Here is a 20,633-nt window from a genome sequence, read left to right as displayed (position 1 = left end):
GTGTAGTTATGATAACTTTTATAATGTCCATGTCTGCTGATTTTATCTGTGTCATTTCTATGACTGTTCTGCTATTGACTTTTGTCTTTGCTTTGTACATTGCATTTTCCTGAGAGCTTAGTGATTTTTTTTTTTATTGAATGTCAGATATTATGAGTTTTACCTTGATTAGGTGCTAGATATTTTTATATTTATATAAATATTCTTGAGCTTTGTTCTCGGAAGCATTTAAGTTAACTTAGTCCTCTGGAGGCATTTTTTGTGTGTGAGGGATCAGAGCAGCCCTTGATTTAAGGCTAATTTTCCCCTGTGATAAAGGCAATGCCCTAAAAATACTTATTTCAAAGCAATGAGGATATTGAAGTAAGAAGTTTTCTGCTCAGACTTGTGGGAACACAGCCTTGTGTGAGACATGGGAAATTTTCCCCACACTCCTCACAGAAAGGATTTTCCCTGGCCTCAGGTAGCTGCTTCACACACATGCACCAATCAACTCTCAACTTAAGACTTGGGAGGACCCTTTTCAGATCATCTCTCTACATGGGTCTCTCTTCTCTAGGACTCCACTTTATTTAGCCTCCTTGGGCTGCTGGCTCAGAAAGATCTCCATGTCCACCCTAGGTTTCCCCTTCATACGCTGTGGCTGGAAACTCTCTGGGCAGTTTGGGGCTCATTTCAGGTGCTATCCCTCCTTCAAAGATCACCTTCCTACACTGCTTCATGTTCGGTGATTGAAAAATGCTGTTTCATATACTTTGTCCATTTTTTTCTTAGTTATTTGAGATGGGAGGGTAAAATCTTTTTCCCATTATTTTAGGAAAAAGAATTGACTAGGACAATTATTAATTAAATGCAAAGTGACCACCACTTTGAGAGTTAAAGCAGAAAGATGCAGTCCTAGCAAAAAAAAAAAAAAAAATGGAGTTCCCATCGTGGCGCAGTGGTTAACGAATCCGACTAGGAACCATGAGGTTTCGGGTTCGGTCCCTGGCCTTGCTCAGTGAGTTAAGGATCCGGCGTTGCCGTGAGCTGTGGTGTAGGTTGCAACGCAGTTGCGTTGCTGTGGCTCTGGCGTAGGCCGGGGGCTATGGCTCCGGGATTGGACCCCTAGCCTGGGAACCTCCATATGCCGCGGGAGCGGCCCAAGAAATAGCAAAAAAAAAAAAAAAAAAGATGCAGTCCTAGAACTGGAGAAGGCAGGTTGCAGAGCAAGTCCTCAGTTCTTTGGACCCTCCTTAAAAGATTTATCTGCACCATCAGCCCAAGTCAGGTACTTGAGATAGCCAGGGGAGGGACACACGAATTTCTGTCACACTTAACATTCCAGTTATAAACTCCTCTGTAAAGCACCTATGTTCTGAACTTTTCTTAAATACTTTCTCTGCTACCTTGGTGGAACTCCTTGAAATAATACTTTCCCAAATAATCTCAGTGCTGCCGCTGCCTCTTCCCACAATGGTGGGGGATGGGGGAGAAGTCACTGTACTCTGCTTCCTACTTGCACATGCAGATACTTCATTTCTTCTAAAAATGTTTCAAACTTTTCTCTCTTTCACCCTATTTTCATTTTTAGGGAATACGTGAGAACAAATTTAGTCTCATTTTGCTCTGAATTTTTCTTGAAAAAGTTTTTGACTAAAATATGAATTTTGCTACCAGTAAAGCAAGACTTGAGTGCATAGGCAACTTGTGACCAAAATCAGATTCCTTCCTGGCTCCTTGAACAACAGCAGGTCTGTGCTTTTTTCAGACCCTCCACCCCATCCCCAATGTCTTACTGCAGACAGGACATAAAAATGCTGCCTAGTGAGGAGAGACTGCTCCTCAAGTGAGAAGAGAGCCCACGGCATTTGTGCACAGATCAGTTTTCGTTCTAAAGAGATTGATCCATTTATTATAAAATAGATAACATGGCTAAGAGTAAGATAGAGGAAAATATTTCAGTTAGTTTTCTTTTTCTTATTCTTTTTTTTTTTTTTTTTTTTTTTTTTTGCTTTTTAGGGCTGCACCCGGGGCATATGGAGGTTCCCAAGCTAGGGGTCCAATTGGAGTTGCAGCTGCTGGCCTACACCACAGCTCACAGCAATGGCAGATCCTTAACCCACTGAGCGAGGCCAGGGATCAAACCCATAACCTCATGCATGGTTCCTAGTCAGATTCGTTTCCGCTGTGCCATGACTATGGGAACTCCTCAGTTCGTTTTCATTCGTTTTTTTTTTTTTTTTTTTTTTGACCCATCAGTGTCCCTCTTAAAGGTATATTAATATGATTGAATAAATCTATTCTGGATGTAGGCCAATCCTACCAGTTTTATAGGGTCTTTTTCAGGTTTTGGTATTAGACTTAGTCTGACCTCATAAAAGATTTTTCAAAAGAGTTTAAGGTTGGCATTATTTTTTCCTTGAATGCATGTTGGAATTCACCAATGAATTCATCTCAGCCTGCCAGCCTTCTTCCTTCCTTCTTTTCTTCCTTCCCTCCCTCCTTCACTCTCTCCTTCCTTCCTTTTTTAATGAATTCAGTTTTCAGTAGATAAAAGGCTGTTCAGATTTTCTGTTTACTTTTGTAACAGATTTGTCGGCATGAAGTTGTTCATGCTATTTTTTCTCTTCCTTTAAATAGCTATAGAAAAAAAAGAAAATATATCCATGTTATAGTAAAAATGTATAAAATCAATAATGCTACTCTTTAATTCCAAGTATTCGTCATTTGTGCTCTCTTTTCTTATCAGTCTAGATAAGTTTATCAATTCTCCTGATCTTTTCAAAGAATTGACTTTTGATTTGACTAATATTCCCTATGTTTTGACTTCCATTCTTATCTGTATTATTTCCTTCCTTATACTGACTTTAGGTTTACTATGCCCTTCTTTTTCTAGTTTCTTAAGGTAAAACTTGAGTCATTAGACTTTATTTTCCCTTTTTAACATAAGCATTTAAATGTATACATTTCCTTCTAAGAAATGATTTAGCTGCATCCCAAATTTTGAAATGTTGCATTTTCAGTAACCTTCAGGTCAAAATATAATTTAATTTATCTTGTGATTTCTTAGTTTGTGATCCATGGATTATTTAGAAGTATGCTTTTAATTTCTAAAGATTTGGAGTTTTTCTAAATATCAATGTTATTAATTTCTAATTCCATGGTATATAGATAGCATACTTTGTATGGTTTCATTTCTCTTAAGTTTATTGACACTCGTTCTGTGGGTAAACATATGGTCAGTCTTGGTGAATGTATTATGTGCACTTGAAAACAATGTGTATTCTGCAGATGTTGAGTATAATGTTCTAGAGTTATCAATTAGGTCAGGGTGGTTGATAGTGTTGTTCAGATGGTCTATGTCACTAGTGATGGGGGATCTAGTTGTTCTATCAGTTGCTAAGAGTCATAATATCCATCTATGACTGTAAAATTATCCATTTTCCCCTTAAATTCTGTCAGTTATTTATGTATTTTGAAGCTCCTCTTTAAGTGTATGCACATTGGTGACTATTACATCTTTCCGATCAATGACCCATTTTTCGTTTATGAAATATCCTTTTTTATCTCTGGCAATATTATCTTGAAGCCAATATTAATACAGCCACTCTAACTTTCTTATGCTTAGTCTATATATGGTATGTATTCTTCCTATTCATTTACTTTCAACCTCCCAGTTTTCATATTTAAAGTGTATCTCTTGTGGACAGTATCTAATTGGATATGCCTTTTTATTCACTTTGACAACCTCTGTCTTTTTCCCACTATAATTTTATCGTAATTATTAATATGGTTGGTTGGAATCTACAAGTTCTTTTTTGTTTGTTATTATCTTTTCTCTCTTTTTTTAAATTATCTTTTGTCCTTTCCTACTTTCTTTTAGATTATTTGAATATTTTATAGGATTCCATTGTAATTTATCTCTAGGATTTTTTACTGTAACACTTTGCTTTATTAATTTAGTGGTTGTTCTAGAGGTTACAATATGCACCCTTAGCATTATAGTCAGAGTCAATATCGTACCACTTTATGTAAAATGCAGGTACTTTGTAGCTATATAGATCTATCTATGATATAGATTTCTTATGTAGTGTATCTATGTATATAAGACAAGATGAGACAATGTTATAATTTTTGCTGTAATTATATGTATATATTAAAGAAATTAACAGGAAAAATAATTTTTGTGTTTACCAGTTACTTAGTGATTCTGATGATCTTCATTCTTCTGAAGAGCCAAGTTTTCATCTAGTATACTTTCTCTTCAGCCTGAAGCATCACTCCCTGTGGTTAAGTTTTGCTAGCAGCAAATTCTCTTTGTGGTCTTTATAGAGACATATTTTTATTTCACCTCTATTTTGGAAGGATGTTTTGCTATTTTATAAGTTTACAGTTTTCTTTTGCTTCCAGAACCAGAACAGTATGGTCCACTATCTCCTGGGCTCACTCCATTGTTTCTAGTGAGAAGTCAGAAGTCTTTCAAATGACTGTTTTCCCTATGAAATATGCTTCTATGGGTTTTGTTTTGTTTGCTATTTTAAGATGTTCCCTTTATTTTCATTTTTTAGGATATGCTCTTTTTGTTTGTTTGTTTGTTTGATTTCTCCTGCTTGGAGTTTGCTGAGCTTTTTGAATCTGTAGAATTGTGTCTTTACCTAAATTGAGGAACTGTTCAACCACTATGTCTTAAAATATTTATTGTACATCATTCTCTTTTTCCACTCCTTGGTACTACATTTACCCCATGTATTGATATTGTCCTATAGGTTCTTACAGATCTATTCATTTCGTTTAATACTTTACTCTTTATTCTTCACAGTGAATCATTTCTATGCATCTGTTTTCACATTCATTGACGTTTTCCATTAGAACATCCCGTTATGCTTTTAAGCCTATACACTGATTGTTTGATGTAATAAATTGTAATTTTCAGCCCTGGATTTTCCATTTGGTACCTTTCTATAGATTCTTTTCCTTTGCTGTGATTTCCTGTGTTTTCATTCATGGGGAGCGTATTTCCCTTTGTATTATTGAACATGGTTATAATGGCTGCTTTAAAGCCCTCAGATGCTAACTCTGACATCTGAGTTTATTGTCATTTGTCTTGAAAATGAATATATTTTCCATTTTCTTTGTATGCCCACTAATCTGGATTGAATCTTGGACGTAGAGAATATTGTAGATACTCTGGATTCTGTTACACTCCTCAAAAAAGTGCAGACATTTTTGGTTTAGGAGGCAAGTAACTTGATCAGACTCAAACTGCAAACCCTATCTTTCGGACTGCAGTTCACATGTCTCTTTGGCTTTTTTGTGTGTTTTAATTCATAATTGGGCCTCTTTCAACCCATTCTGCACTTGTATGGTTCAGAGGTCTGCTAGAGATTGGGCAGTTTTACACAGGATTGTGCTTTTCCATCACACCCAGGTCTTTCCTTTCCAGGGTTTTTTATTCTACTTTCAGTGACTTTGCTTATTTCAAATTCTTTTTTTTTTTTTTTTTTGAAGCCAGAAAAGCTATATTTTCCTATTGGCCTGTTAGCATCCATGTGCAGCTAAAATATATAAAAAATAGGAAATTCATCTTATGTTATTGCCTTCTTCCCAGGGTTGACTCTCTCGAGACTCCACCTGCTCATATTCACATGCCAGTGCCTTCAGGTTAATTGTAGGGGTTGTTTTTTAATCTTTTGTCCAGAAGTTATAGTTATTATCTGCAGGAAGTTCAATCCAGTAGGATCTTATTATGGCAACCCAAAGTGGAACTGATGTCCCACAGGTTAGAAAATTAGTGTAGTATGGTTCCTAAGAGTGTGGTAGTAATGTATTCTATCATTCTAAACTGTGTTTCAAGCGTGGCCCTTTGGATTTGTTTGTGGGTTTTTTGTTTTTGTTTTTGTTTGGGGGGGGGCTTTTTTTTTTTTAATAAAGTAGTTCCCACACATTTTATCAGTTGGAATCTATTTCAACCCCACTGCAACCCACTGTCTACTTCTCATCCTGGATTTTGTTCCAAGTGCAGTTCAGAGGGCCTCAGGATCATTTAGAGTGGCTTCAGTGTGATGCCACTGGTACCACATTCTCTTCTCTGTGGAGTTCCTAAAAGCCTTAGCAGCTAAATCTCAGTGCTCTTGTTTCCCCTTCTCAGACCACAGTGTCACATCTCCCCATTGCCCTTGGGTCACTTTGGTCACTGAACATTCCGGAATAAAATATGGTTGTATTCAAGTTATTTGCTGTTTGCTCCCTGTATCCTCCGCACTTACCTGTGAAAATATACTACACTGAATGCTTGGGTATCTAACCCAGGATGGATAGAACATTGTTTATGTTACTGGGGCAGGGAAAGTTAGGTGAAATTCTTTGAAAATCCACTGGAGTCAGCCTCCCTCTCAAAGCTGTGGCATTTCAGGTGTCAGGCTTTTGAGCAGCCTGAATTCTCCCAAACCCCACTTCCCTGGAGAGGGCAGGGGATCTCAAATTAAACATTCATCTTTGAGGGCCATTTTTCAGTATTTTTGTATTTCTGTTTCTTAGGTATAGCACACAGAACATAGCTACCTTATTAGGAGTATAATGTGAATTAGTGACATGACAATGAGATGTCCTATAGGTCACGGAGAAGAAAGATCCAAACATGCATATTTTGCTGTTATTTATTATTTGGAGAGCTTCTATGATACCTATGAACAGGAAAGCCCATGATTCAAGGCTTACCACAGCTATAAGTGCCAGCTAATGAAATGGTACCATTGATTTCCTTTTTCTGTCTTTTTTGACCCTCTGTAAAATTTAAAGGAAAAAAAGAGATACATTAAATTCCAATTCTAATAATAGCCCCCAGTGGGGACCAAATGGCTAAGACAATGGGAAGGAAGACCTTTCAGCAGTAGAATTTGCTTTGAGCCTAAATGAGGTGTGTTGTGATCATGGCTTTTTTTGTGTGAAATGAAATCATGGAAGTTGATTCCTTCTGGTTGGACCCCAAAGAATGAGTGTCAGATCCCCAGATCATGCCCACTGGTAGTAATTAAGCTTCACTCTGCAGAGAGCCCCTGGGAGCCTCAAGAGGCAGTACTTTTGAGAATCCCAGACTTTAGATTTCCAGTTATTCCTGTAGCGAATGGATGCCTTCACTGTCTGTTCTACTTATTTCCACTGGCCTCTAAAGAAAGGACTTTGAGTCAGCTTTTCTGTATTAATAGGGCATCATTAGAAAGCAGGAAATTTATCAAGGAAAATAATGTTCAGAAGAGAAATAATAAACAATGAGATCCTACTGTACAGCACAGAGAACTATATCCAATGTCCTATGATAAACCACATATTGGGAAAGGCGCCCATGGCATATGGAGGTTCCTCGGCTAGGGGTCTAATCAGAGCTGTAGCCTCCTGCCTATGCCACAGCCATAGCAATGCAGGATCTGAGCCATGTCTGCAACCTACACCACAGCTCACGGCAACGCCAGATCCTTAACCCACTGAGCGAGGCCAGGGATCGAACTTGAGACCTCAGTGTTCCTAGTTGGATTCGTTAACCACTGAGCCACGACAGGAACTTCCTGGAAAAGAATATTTGTAAAGAGTGTATATATATATATGTATAACTGAATTGCTTTGCTGTACAACAGAAATTACCCCAACATTGTAAGTCAACTCTACTTTAGAAAAGAAGAAAAATAAAACATGCATTTAAGATATGTTTTTAGCAACGAGGAAGGTAACTCGGATATTCTTTTTCTGAAGCAGTAGCTCACATGTTTAATGGAAACCTCTGTAACAACACTAAGGTATTTCAAAAGAACCAGAGTACTTAAAGTTAATTGTATTAATCACAGAGACTAAATTTATCATCAGCTTCCATAGTGAGGTAAGGATAGAGATGTTTGTCCAAGAAGAAAGCTAACATGGCATTCTTCTGTGCAGATGTAATTGCCACTTGTATTCGTATGGGAGGTGTTTGCTTTTCATTTATCCACTTAGAGGTTTGGTTTTTTTTTATCCTTTTGGAAATTCATTGGTTTATTTTGTGAAATGCAGAGAGGAAGGAAAGAAACTATGATTTGTGACAAGTGTCCTCTCTGAGCCAGATACTCATTTATCGGAATCACTTTTCTATTCTCTCCATCCTTATCTCCTTTCTTAAATTGAGATATAATTGACAGCTAACATTGTCCTAGTTTCAGGGGTATGACAAAATGGTTCAATACTTGTATATATTGTGAGATCATTATCTCTTATCAAACGGTCTCTGTATATTGTAAAACACAGAAAATCTAAGGCCTCGTTAACCTCACATTTGTCAACAAATTATAATAGCAGTCATTGTAAAATATATTGACCTCTTGATTTTATACCTTTAGAGAATTGCATTTATGTCCTCTCCTGTCAAAAATGGGAATAGGGTGGAGATGTGTGATCTCTCAGTATAGAAACGACATCCTCTTCCCTAACAGGATTGCAGGCATTGGGGAGCAGGAGGGAAAGGTTTGCTCTGTGGATATCCATATCCTATCTTGCCAGAGGATAAATAAAGGGCATTCATTCATCAGCTTTCAAGCTGCCACCCTCTTTTCTTTTCCCCCAGCCCCCACCTCTCCCTGAAATTGGGAGGAGGGAGGTCCTGATTATTTTTTGCCTATTTCTAGCAGAGCTAGGCATGAACAATTAAATTTAGGGCTTCCCTGTGGTCTGTGAATAACAGTGCACAGTGCTAACCATCAGGGCACAAAGGCAGACAACAACAACAACAAAAAAGGCTTTTTTATTTTTTGTTTACCCTTCAGGACACTGTTTACCTTATCACTGAAGGGGAAGTTAGCATCTCATCCCTTTTGGAAATTGTACTGGGTTTATTCTCTAGAATAAACTGTCCAGAGATAAAGTGAGTATGTCAGCCTGGGGCCGAGGGATTTGTACAAGGCCCTGCTCTCCACCCTAGCCCCCACCCCCAGCGTGTGTGTGTGTGTGTGTGTGTGTGCGCACGCACGCGAACACATGTCTGTCTCTCCATCTGCCTGTCTGTCTGTCTCAGGCTTTTGCTCCACATCTGGAATGCACTTTTCCTCTCTCATTCTCTCCGCACTCTCTCATTCCCTTTTCCCTGGTTTTTCTGTCAAAACGTTTTCTTTTTCTCCCTTTCAACCAGGATTTTTTTTCTCCCCTCTTTCCTCTCTCTCTCTCTCTAAATTTACTTCACAGCAGATTGTCTTGTAGTAAATCACCAAAAACCCAAATAGCACTAAAGCATTCTGATACAACATTAGCATTTGCTTAACAAGCACAAGATAAACATTAAACAAAGAACTGCATTTCTTTATTAGAGGCTGCAAGATACATAATCCATGAGCACAAGAAACATGGGACCCAGTGGATATGCAGATGTGTGTTATTTCATTGGCGCTGGGCGGCCTTGTTAGAAAAGGTTTTCATCTGAAGGCTTGGGGGTGGATGGTTGACTGTCCCTGGTGGGGCTGTAACTAGATACAGAGACTGTTGCAAGCTAGGCTGGGCTCCCTGGTGGACGTGCTGATTGGACAGCCTGAGGAAAACTTGGGAAGCATCGGGAAGTGAACTCAATCACCTTGGGGATGATAGGGTAGAAGCAGATGAAGGCATTTGACTTCTTTTGTAACTCCCGCTAAGGACAGCTTGCCAGTGCGATCCAGCCTCCATAACTGCAAATCAGGCCCTTTCCCCTATGCCGATTTCATTAGAATGGCCAGCATGGTGCAAAGAGGAAAAAAAAAAAGGTTAGACACAGTAATTTTACAGGCAGGCGGGTACAAAAAAAATCTGCATAATTAAGCAGTCAAGGCTGCTAATAGGGGAGTTTATATGCTCTGGGACCAGGCAAGGGCAGCACATATGGATATAGCACTGGATATTAAATCTACGGCATGCAGACTTACTTCAGGGCCCTCAGAGAAAAGGCTAATTATAGAGAGAGGAATTGTGTTTACTGGTCTGTCTTGGGCAAAGATGGTGAAAGAAGTACAACCAAGTTTTGCAGTTCGACATGAACAGGCTGTTAATAGAGATATCAAAATATGTGCTTGTGGTGGTTTCCTACCTAATCAACACAAAATTACAGATTCTAGGGCCACTCCCCCCACCCCCGAGTTACCTGCCGTAGACGAAACACGAACACTCGGCGTTAAGTTTCACACGTTAGGGAGTATGTGAGTAATGTGAAGAGACACGAGATAGGATATGTAGGATTAAATCTCGGCCACAATGTAATCCTGGCCGTGTGCTTTATCATCACTACATTTTATTTAGCCGTCTAGCCAGCCCTGTTTAAAATTGTCAGCGGTGCCTGGGCCTGAGCCCAACGGCAGCCCCTCCGTGTAAATGGAGCATCGAAGTGGAAGTTGCAGTGGGCAGGGGGAAGCCTTTCGAGAAAGGGTGTGTTTCTGGAGGAGGCTCTGATGGGATGGACATTAACATTTCATAATGCAGATCAAAGGTAAAGAGAAAACCCAAAGGCCCCTTTGTCACGGGCCCTAATGACTGCCTCCTACATGAGCGGAGATGATGGCTTCAAATTATTAAAGAGACTCATTTCATATTTGTATGTATGTATGCATGTATGTATGCATCCACTTATTTATTTATTTAATGCCATACAAAGAACGTTTTCCGACAAGGACAAGCTCATGGGCCATTTGCCCTGGGCTGGTTGTGCCAAGGCGAGCCTGGGTGTTTCCGGGGACCGGAGCCTCCTGCAGATTTTGTTTGCTGCCAAGCAGTCTGGACCCTTTGTCCTTTAGGGCAGCTTCCTGGGAAAAACAGCAGCCCTTGCGGAACACGGATCTGTGGCTGTGGGGTCGGCTGACTGGGGGCCTGATGTGCATTCCATGGCTGCCCCCCCACCCCCCCATCCCCCACGCACCTAACAAGGAGGCCAGGAGAAGAATCCCACCGCCTCGTTTCAAGATGCCCTAAAAACCTCGGGCTTAGGAAAGTAAACAGCATCTGATCAGCCAGATATTGGGTCAGGCCTGCCTGACATCTGTGCTCTGCTCAGAGGAGGGGAATTCAGTGCTAATGAGAAGATCCAAGCCCGAGCCTCAGGAAGTGAGAGTTGCAAAGGCTAATGAAGGAGCAAGTTAGCCCCTTAAAACCAGGGAAAGCATCACGGTGCACACAGGGTGCTTGCACCTCCTTCCCCGTGGTCCACCTGGCCAGGGCATCCTTTTCACTAAGAACAGCTGGCCAGATATCCCAGCACTCAGTTGAGAGGAGAAAGATCTTGGGAGACTAATGGAATGCCGATACTCGAAACAGACATTTCACACTCGAGTTTGGAAACGCATTTCTGCCCTAGCGACTGTTAATTTCATTTTTAAAATCAGACTGGTCCTGAGAATATTTTGAAACTCTGGGACTTTTGAAACCTTCTGGAGTTCCCGTCATGGCGCAGTGCGTTAACGAATCCGACTAGGAACCATGAGGTTACGGGTTCGGTCCCTGCCCTTGCTCAATGGGTTAACGATCTGGTGTCGCCGTGAGCTATGGTGTAGGTTGCAGATGTGGCTCGGATCCCGAGTTGCTGTGGCTCTAGCGTAGGCCGGTGGCTACAGCTCCGATAGGACCCCTAGCCTCAGAACCTCCATATGCCGCAGGAGCGGCCCAAGAAATGGCAAAAAGACTAAAAAAGAAAAAGAAACCTTCTGATTTCTAGAGGTTACAATGAGGAGGCATTCTAAAGAAAGAAAATGGAGATTTCCCACAGATGAGTAGGGACAGTAGTCGAAAATACTTAATAGGTCCATTCTTTGTATCCCATTCTTTCTACCTGAGACTTCAACATGGCAAATAGAAGAAAACTTCCAGGGAGGTCTCAGTGGAAGTCTGGGCCTGGGAAATGGTAGCAGCTAGATGCAGAACACATGGAGGGCACGGCATGGCCATCATTTTCTGCTTGTCAAGAGAAAAATCAAGTTGGCCAGAACACTAGCAGATAGTAAGTAGGCCCTGCAATAAAAAGGGAGAATGTTAGGCTTTTTTTTTTTTTTTTTTTTGATAGAAATAAATAAAGGGGATGGGGCTAAACACAATTGCTTTTATTTTTATTTTTACAGCCACACCTGCAGCATATGAAAATTCCCGGCCTAGGGATCGAATTGGAGCTGCAGCTGCCGGCCTACACCACAGCCGTAGCAATGCAGGATCCAGCCTGGGTCCTCGACCTACACTGCAGCTCAGGGCAACGCCGGATCCTTAGCCTACTGAGTGAGGCTGGGTATTGAACCCACATCCTCATGGATACTAGTCAGGTTCTTAACCCACTGAGCCACAACAGTAACTCCTGCTTTTATTTTTAAATTCGAGGGGCTGATCAGAGGTAAGAAAACTAGGCAAGAGGCATGTCACTGGTAGAAGAATGGTATAAACTTGAAAAGATCTCTTTGGTTACATGTCGAGTTGTTTGGGAATGCAAAAAACAAAAAAACAAAACAAAAAACAAACAAAAACATTTCATACACCTTCCCAATCCACAGGTAAAACATCCCTAGGGCACAGTGGCTTCCCAATGTCTCCTCCCTCCCTCCTCCCTCCCTCTATCTCTCCCTACCTTTCTCTTCTTTTTCTAGGGGAAATAAGATACGTATTTATGCTGTAAGGAAGAATGCGCTGAATACCCTAAGAGTCCTTTAAAGTATGGTAGGAATTGAGAGAAATTACTTCTGAGTGAGGGGAGGAGACTTGGCCAGGGCTTAAGGTCTGAGGTACAGGAAACGGTGTGACGGTTCTTTCCACTTAAGCTGTACCACTCTTCCTCATTTCTGCACTAATTTTCTGTGTCATCCCAACCAACACAAATAGATTATCTAAACATTACTTCCGATCCCCTCTACACACACAGGCACGCGCGCGCGCACACACACACACACACACACAGTTGGGTTGAGGAGACAAGGATGATGGAGAAAAAAATTAACCAGTTTTTTTTAGGCAGTGTCTGGAGAGAAAGAGCTTTGCAAAAGTGGATAATGTTAACAGCATTAGCATCCTCTAGACATTGTTTCAAAGTTTACCATTACCATGTGCTAGGAAGATTTCTTGCTGAATGTCTGGGTTCAGTTGAAAGCCTGAAAAAAAAAAGGTCTCTGCTGGATCTGCCCAAAGCATCCCACAGGTGTGGGAGCCTGACCAGCGCCGCTAGAGCTCCTGAAGCCTCGCTCCGTCTCTTGAGCAAGGATGCCCCCTCGCCCCACCCCACCAGCTGGGTCCTGCCACAGTCTCAGTTCTCACTGTCAAGTCGGGCAAAACCTGGGACAGCCAACAGAGCTGATGAGGAGGAGAAAACACCTTCTGTGGAGACAAAGGGGAGAATTATAGAGGAACAGTGTCAATAAATCAACTCTAAAGAGTAAAAACTCTTGATAGGAGATACTTTAACAAACGCAAACGCAGCTAAAGTTTGTTTCATGCTTAATAACAAAAATAACTGATACTTACCGAGCACTTATCAGAGGCAGATGCTGAACGCTGGCTGTAGATTCTCTCCCCTGAGTCTCACTTCTCAGCCCTGGATGTGGTCCTCGATAGCCCCAACTGGCGGGATGGTTTGGTTTACGATGTAGGGGTTAGGGTTGGGCATCCCACCCACTACCACCAAGTGATTCCAAAGCCCAGGTTTTTAAAATCACTCCCCCATGGCGCATGAGAGGAGAGGTTTTATAGATGATGTCCCCGATGACTGTTATTAACACTGTCTGTCCTGTCCACTGCGCTGTAAGCCCCCCGAAGCCGCTGGTGGAGGTCTGTGTTTGCTAATAGGCTAGGCTCACCAAAGCGCATGCCTCACTTGTCAGGATTTTGGAAACACAGCCGATTACATTCAGTCCTAATGATCTGCCTGCTATCAGCGGTCAAACCCTGTTTTAGAACAAGATTAGGGTTTTTTAATAAATTAAAAAGGATTCCGTGGCTGACCATTCAGTTTCTGAGTCCTCATTGGAAATGAATATTTAAACAACCTGCAAGGAGGCTTAATTGCATTTGTGACCTGCTTTCCTACATATTTGGGAGGGTAGAGATGGAAATGGAGAACACTCAGTAGATGCATTTTACTGCCAGAGTGGAACTTTACAAACGTACCAGGGGACCTTTTGGTAATGTTTGTAATGTGCTGCTATTGTGATTTAGGAAAGAAAAATGCTACTGCTGGGCTTTATTTTCAACGGATTTTTTTTTAAACATCAATTAATGCAATCAAATGTAGTACAGGGAAATCTAACTTTTTATTTACATTTCTGGGGGCCAGGGAGGGTTTGTTTGTTTTTGTTAGCTCCAGTCATTTGAGCTGTACAGTATATGGTTTTCTTGGTATTTTCCAAATCAACTCAGTCAGTTATATTTAACAGTCTATGTGAAAATCTCCACATGCGGAAGAGAAAACAGCCTTGTAAACTGGTACCATTTGTTGGGAAACAAATGATTCTGCCTTGCTTCACACAGTTTGAAAATTATGACTTTTTTTTGGTTTTTACAAACAGATTTAGTTACTAAAATGAATCATATCGGTTTCCTTACCCATACCAGCAGAACGCAAATATGTTATTTCTTCATGAATTAGTCAGATTTTTGAATGCCAAGTTTTGAATTCAATCTTGATAAATTCAAAAATAATAACCTAAAAACAAAGAGTATCGCGTGTTTGGCCTTAAACCTCCAAAGGGCACTAAAGTCAATCGCTAAGATCATTAGAAAGGTTCATACTGAAAGTACATTTTTCTGATTTTTCCTCCCTTTGTGAATCACTGCGTGAACTAAACAGACATTACCAACACAAAGTTCTGGGTGATCTCCCATCTTCCTTAGCATAGGGACTCAGTGGACTAAGTATCATAGAGGATTAAACTAAAAACTTGGGTCCATGTTGAAATGTAACCATTTTCTTCCCTGAAATCTGGCGTCCAGGCCCAGATCAGGGCCCAGCTCTACCAGTCACTACCCACATGACTTTGAGCAAATCAGTTACTCTCTTCCTAGGATCTGGCTTAACCTGGACCCATCCATGTCATTGAGTAGATTCACTGAGAGTCAAAGTGTAGAAACCCACACCAGACATTTTGAAAGTTGTAAAATGCTCTGTAAGTATAATGAGTCATCATATTTATCCTCATCCTCAGGTAGAGGTCAACGAGAGGAAAGTGTACCACCGTAACAGTCTTAGCATTGCTAAGAGCCTCCCTCTAAGGAGACTTTCAAACAAAAAAAGACAGGGTAGGGAGAACTGAGGTTGAATGGTATAGACACTTCCTTCAGCTTCTTATGTTTAAAAGTCACATTGGCCTGAGCACAAAGTATGATCTTTTGCAGCAGATGAGGTAATACGTCGACCTAATCGGGTTAGTTAAGGCCACAGTGACTACTTTGATTTGGAATTTCCCTGCTGCTATCATCTTAAGACAGACTTTCTAATATTCATTTCAAAAGAGAGATGCTCGGATTCTGGATGCACAGATCTGATGAGAGGCACAGATTCTGCTTCTGTGTGTCACTCGGTTGCCTCCCCTTGGAGGGGTGTCCACCTGCCTTGTGGGGGCCATTAGGTGGAGTTAAAAAGGCTCAGAATGGAGTAGTCTGGCCACCATGCCAAACTACAGCTTCCTCGTCAATCACATGCTCACTCATTAGGGTAATGTGACAGATAGTTTTAGCCAAATCTAATTCTCTGAGGTTTTGTTTATGTTTTTAATGCTTTGAAGTAGCTGAGCCAATATTTAATGCAGGAAACTTCTCTTCCATTCCGGGGAAGAAAATTTGTTACTGGGCATTTTTCTCTAAATATAAGTATCCATGTATGATTGTGATGGGTTGAAAATATGCTAAAAACAGTGACTTCACTTCATTCCTTTCTGCACATTCCTACAAGGCGAATCTCTGTTTACCTTCTCTCGTTTCAATTTCTGAACTGTCTTCCCTCTGATATTCAGAGAAAGAAGAATTTTTTCATTGCTGGTTCATATCAGACTGTTCGCCTCTGTCTTGCCCAACAGTTATTCTCCTGCAAAATTATATACTGTATTTACTTTTCTCCACATTGTCAAATATAAAAACTCTCATGCTAATCTCTGTCTTTAAGAAACCAAACACTGCTACTGCTTTTCAGAAGTAAAGGAAGAATAAGGGGCCAAGACATCACCATGGGTCATCTTTTATCCTGGACTTTTGTTTTTCTTTACTAATAATGAAATTGATAAGTAAGCTAAATATGACTTGCTTTCAGAAAGGATGTAAATTTTATCATTGTGAGTATCAGATTTCTACTTAGATTGTATAAGACAGCATTGTAATTCAATGCTGATTGCATCACATCATGTGGGGGGTGTGGGGGAGCAAAACAGAGCTTTTAAATATATAAAAATGCTTACAGCCATTGATATGTATTTTAGTGACTTTTTTTCAGTAGATTTCCTTTTGTGTTAGGAAATTGTCAGCCTTCTTTATATTGACAGAGTATACAATTTTTAAATTATTAAAATGGATCTTGAATGTGCCAGTTTGGGTTTTAGAAAAATTGTCATAAAGATAGGGGATTAAAAATTTATTGTGCCCAAAGCATCTTTATAATTTTGCATTCTACTCTTAGAAATATTTAATAGCTTTGCGGAAGGTATTAGAAGGAATTGCTATCTGAGAAAGAGCTATCCTTAATTATAATGTCTCATTCTTCATTTAACAGATACACTTATTAACTAATCCGTGGTTTCTGTTAGGCCCATTTCATAGTCCAGCTTTGACCGAACGAAACACCTAAGAATGAGTATCAGGTTCTTCACTGTACTTCTAAGCAAAGGAGAAATAAGACAGAAAACTTTGTCACAATATGCTTCTTTCTACCATCCTTCCTTCTTTCTTCCTTCCCATCTCAGTAGTAGGAACTCTCTCACTCAGGATGTTCTTGACTGACGGGAAACAGAAGGAAATAGGAATGAGCATGACTCATTGGTATGCCGGTAGCATCTTGGCTTTAGCACATCGTGTCTAGATGTGCTGGTGTATTCAGAATGATACCCAAGAGAGAAACATGGGTCAGGAACATATTGAGCTCACCTATCTTCCAGACATAAGTGTGGCAGTATGGCATTGCCTTTTTAGTAAGCCGCACACTTAGGATATGCATGGAGTCCCAGGTTCTTCCCAAATATACCGGTTAGACCATATCAGGGCATGATCCAGGCACTTAAAGAAGTATAATTAGCTATAGGCAGAAGAGAACTTAAGGGAGCAGTCTTTGTTTCTGAATAATAATTCCATGAAGGAGAGCCTAAAGTCCAGTCTCTTCAGGGTTTCAGGTGACAGTTTAACCAAATCACGGGGTGACTGCCATCAGGAGAGAGCATCAGCATTCAGCCATGGATGCCTTCTCCGTCCTGTTGTATAGTCACGAATGTTCCTTTCAGATTGACAGCTCAGCCCAAAGCACTTTACCAAGGATGGTGTTCCTAGCACCCCTGCAGAATCTGGAGATACAGGGAATATAGCTTTCCATCACTAACAGGTGCTGCGTATCTACGAAGGCTCTATTTTCCTGAGGGGAGGGGGAAGCTTTCACAAGGACATCTGACTTTCATAGTAGGCAGTTAGTTGATTAGGAAATAAGGGATGGCGTGGGTTGGAATAAGTCCAGGCTTTGTCTTATCAAGGAGCAAAGGAGTGACCAAGTGGCATGGAGATATAAATAACTCTTTGCACAGCAGCAAGAGATCTAGAGAGACAATGACTTTTGCTTTGCATAATTGATGACTTAAATTGTTGTACTTAAGAGGAGGAGACTTTTTTTAAGTGAGAGTTTGGTGGGACAGTGTAGTATTGGATTCGGGAACTCTGAATTCTGCTTGACCGTGGCCAAAACGCCTGGCCATGGTGAACACATCGGTTAATATCTCCAGTCTCAATTTTCTCATCTTTTCAACGAACCCATAGTTAATTAGATTGTCTCCAAAGCCCCTTCTAACCTTTATCAAACATTCTGGCATGTAGCCAAATATATACATTTATCCTTTCCTTTTTCTTACACATTCCTAGTTTATTGCTTCTCCTCCGTTTCACATGGGGGAAAAAAAACCCACATTTATTATTTTTGTGTGTTGGGGCGGGGGGGATCTTTGAAATCATTTGAGCCAACAATACAGTTTGGGGAGGCATTTATTAGAATATTTCTTAGGAAGAGGATTATGCCATATTATGGAGAGCCAACCCGCTGGTGCCTTCACAATCGTATTTCCATGTCACCTTTCAGATTTCTCTGAGCTTTGGGAGTGTCATTTGTTTTTGCAGGGATGTAATCACCTTAGAGTAGTTTTACGTCGCCCCCTATTTTCCCTCAAGCATAAAAAGCTAGATCTGAAATGGAGTGTAGAAAGAGAAACTACATAGATTCAAAGACTGTACATTTATTTTTCTTTTAAATGTATTTGTTGCACTTGTTTCCTTTGCTAATATATTTTGACACCTTATAGTTGCAACCCGCTGTTCTTTTTAATTGCTTATTGTTATTAATTATATAGTGGTAACGTAGTTGGCTGCTTGAGCCACTTGGCTCTAAAGAAATTCATTTATCATTATTGCCGCTGGAGTTACAGAAAATTGCCAGCATTCTATCCAGAGATGAATGTTTTTGAGCTCTCATCCAGTAAAATTTTGAACATGGGTCAAATCCTTAAGTGTTTTCTCTTTGCTGCTACCCGTTGGTTCTCTTATGCATTGAGAACCTTCATTTTCTCTTATCTTTTGTTTCCAGTCCTTGATTTGCTGCCCTTTCAGTGAAGTTTATAGATTATTTTCAGCACTCCATTTGGTGGCCTGTCCAAATAGTTCTCTTTATCTTCTCCTCATATACCTATTCATTTTCCTTCTTTGAATTTCCTTTTGTATTGTGAATAACATTCCTGCCTTTATAACTTTTTTACATGCACATTTTAAATCATTAATGCAGATTGGCCCTTGCCTCAGCCCCTCCCCCCTTTCAACGAAAGTGATCATTTTGCCTTTAAGAATAACTATAAATCCGTTCTATTCATACTATAAATAATCAGATGTAATTAGATTCCCCAGATAGGATGAGTGATTGAATGATAGGCTTATGCAGACCTGGGGATGGGTACTTGAACACACCCAGCTACCTCTGATAACCGTAGTTTCTTTAAATCTGGGCTTAATTTAGAATTCATGACCCCACAGCTGCATGTGCCAGAGAACAGCCAGGCCAGAAAGCTCCTCTGCCTTCTGGCAGCATGACATTAAATTCACACTAGTTAAGCCAACTTAAATTGAGCCTCCTTGAACCTTCCTAAATAAAACCAGTGGCCTTAATTACAATCGGGCAATTTAAAGGTTATGGAGCTCTAACTAGTACTGCAGTATATCACTTTAATAATGCACAGGAAAATTTCTCTAAGGGGTGGCATCGTTTGATTAGAAGAATTCAAGTTTCACAGCACATTTCCAATAAACTGTTTTTAGAAAACTTATTGCATTTATTGCGCCATTACCTTTTTTTATTTTTCAAGGCCAAATTCCTAAGGTCACACCAATAGAACAATAAAAATGTGAGTCATTTGCAAATAATGTGGAGTATTGTGGTTTTTGCATTGCCGCTCAGGACTTCCTTAGTATTGCCACAGACAGAGTGAAAGGGGCAGGATGAGGTCCCTTGGAAATCTGAGGGACTCTGGCCCCCTTTATACCCTCATGCCCCTTTGCACACCTGACCTGTGCTCTGGTGTTGAATCTGGATTCTAAAACACCACGGTTTAGGAAAAAAAGATGCCAGCTTTTCCAAAAGTCATTAAAAATAGAAGTTTCTTAGGTAATTTACTTTGGAAATGTCCAGCTAGTTTCTTGTCTCAAACCCCATGATTGTGGGATCCTTGATACTAGTGAAGCTGGTGAACCTCATTCCATTACTTTTGTCCGATTTGAGTTTTTCTGTTTGTTTTCTTTTTAAACAATCAGCAATAGCAACCTATGCCTTCTAGCAAGAACAGACAGGTTTTCGGTGTTAAGAGACTTTCTTCTTCAGGTCACTGGTGGCTTTATGCCAAGAAGAAGATTTTTGAAAAAAGAAAGAAAAGGCCCTGACCCTTGCCATCAACTCAGCACAGTAACATGAAAACATACCTGATGAGAGCTGTGTCCAGGGCAGGGTTGGCACTGCAGGCCCACTGCTGTGTGGACTCCGTATTGCCTGGCACCGTCTCGTTCTCCAAGATGTTTTCCCAGTAGATTTAACTTTAAAGCAGGTTACATTTAGTCTATGCTGCATGAGCCATCCTCTTTCGATATTACCAGTTTATGTGGGTTTTGGTACAATATCGAAAATGTAAATACAGCTGTACTTCCACCTGTGCTGGAAACTCCCAGGTCAATATTTAATATTAAACAAGAGAAATTTGAAGCAAAGAGTGGAATAGATGCATATACCTAATTAACCAATTAGTCGACATAATAGGGCTTTATAAGACTGTATGACTTTTAATAAAAATTGCTTAAAACATGAACTATGGGTCATGGATTTAGGCTATAGAGACTTTTCTATGAATTGAGACAAATAAAAGGTAATTATCCCTTTTTTCATATGGCTCTCTCTTTTTGTATGTCAGAAATAAAATGCATAATAACATTTTCCTGTT

General features: G+C 40.3%; 1 protein-coding gene and 1 long non-coding RNA gene across 7 annotated transcripts in view; one reads left to right on the top strand and one right to left on the bottom strand.

Moving 5' to 3' along the window:
* ZNF521 (zinc finger protein 521) overlaps nucleotides 1-20,633 on the top strand; it is a 287,367-nt gene that overhangs the window by 228,160 nt on the left and 38,574 nt on the right. The gene's annotated exons all lie outside the window — the stretch shown is intronic.
* On the bottom strand, nucleotides 9,277-20,358 carry LOC125134535 (uncharacterized). Of its 4 annotated transcripts, XR_007136677.1 has the most exons (4): nucleotides 13,450-14,216; nucleotides 13,243-13,302; nucleotides 13,032-13,079; nucleotides 11,614-11,961 (listed from the first exon to the last, which is right to left on the bottom strand). It is a non-coding gene; the product is annotated as an uncharacterized LOC125134535 (long non-coding RNA). The 4 variants fall into 4 exon arrangements; XR_007136676.1 differs by adding an exon at nucleotides 9,277-9,680 and having other exon boundaries at nucleotides 11,783-11,961; nucleotides 13,032-14,216; XR_007136675.1 differs by adding an exon at nucleotides 20,122-20,358 and having other exon boundaries at nucleotides 13,032-13,545.

The sequence above is a fragment of the Phacochoerus africanus genome, chromosome 8 (genome assembly GCF_016906955.1).
Source record: "Phacochoerus africanus isolate WHEZ1 chromosome 8, ROS_Pafr_v1, whole genome shotgun sequence".
Lineage (NCBI taxonomy): Eukaryota > Metazoa > Chordata > Mammalia > Artiodactyla > Suidae > Phacochoerus > Phacochoerus africanus.
This window is presented reverse-complemented; position numbering and strand designations above follow the sequence as displayed.